Here is a 927-nt window from a genome sequence, read left to right as displayed (position 1 = left end):
CATCGGCGATGGGGCTGAGCGGCAGGTGCGTACCCGGGCCCCTGGGGGCCCCGGCGGGCAAGCCCGGGTCCTGCCTTCCCCGGATTCAGAACCGCCGGACCTATCGGAGGTCGGACTGTAGAAAAAAACTCGGAGAAAAGGAACCATCGGGAAGGGGCTGAGAGGCAGGTGCGTTCCCGGGCCCCTGGGGGCCCCGGCAGGCGGGCCCGGGTGCTGCCTGGCCCCGTCTCAGCATGGCCAGACCTCGCGGAGGCCTGCCTGAGCAAACTCGGAGGAAAAGGCCCATCGGCAAGGGGGCTGAGCGGCAGGTACGTACCCAGGCCCCTGGGGGCCCCGGCGGGCATGCCCGGGACCTGCCTTCCCCTGATTCAGAATCGCAAGACCACACGGAGGTCTGTCTGACCCTCTCCCTACTAATCCGGAGGAAAATTACCCCCCTTTCTTGTAATCCGTGCACTTGAGGTGACAGAGGGGACCTAAGGCGCAAAAGTGCCCGACCTCCTGGAGCCCTCGCTGGGATCCGGGAGGCAAATGGCACCTCATCGGGACTTCCAGGGAAGTTCGGCCATCTGGTCGCCCCCATAGGAAAGCATTGCCGGAGACCAGATGGCCGAGGCGATCCTGGAGACCAGATGGCCGAGGCGATCCTGGAGACCAGATGGCCGAGGGGATCCTGGAGACCAGATGGCCGAGGGGATCCCAGAGACCAGATGGCCGAGGGGATCCCGGAGACCAGATGGCCGAGGGGATCCCAGAGACCAGATGGCCGGGCACGAAAGTCAAGCCAGCCTATGTCACTCTGTGCCCCAACGAAAAAGTGAGCTGGCGTCAGTGAAAGGGCGGGTTGGGGACCGGAGGCCCAGGGCCTAGCACCCGACCCGGGGCCCGGACGGGCCCCTGGACCCAGCCTGGGCTCTAATGCCCGGA

The sequence above is a fragment of the Lissotriton vulgaris genome, unplaced genomic scaffold, assembly GCF_964263255.1.
Source record: "Lissotriton vulgaris unplaced genomic scaffold, aLisVul1.2 SCAFFOLD_6507, whole genome shotgun sequence".
Taxonomy (NCBI): Eukaryota; Metazoa; Chordata; class Amphibia; order Caudata; family Salamandridae; genus Lissotriton; species Lissotriton vulgaris.
This window is presented reverse-complemented; position numbering follows the sequence as displayed.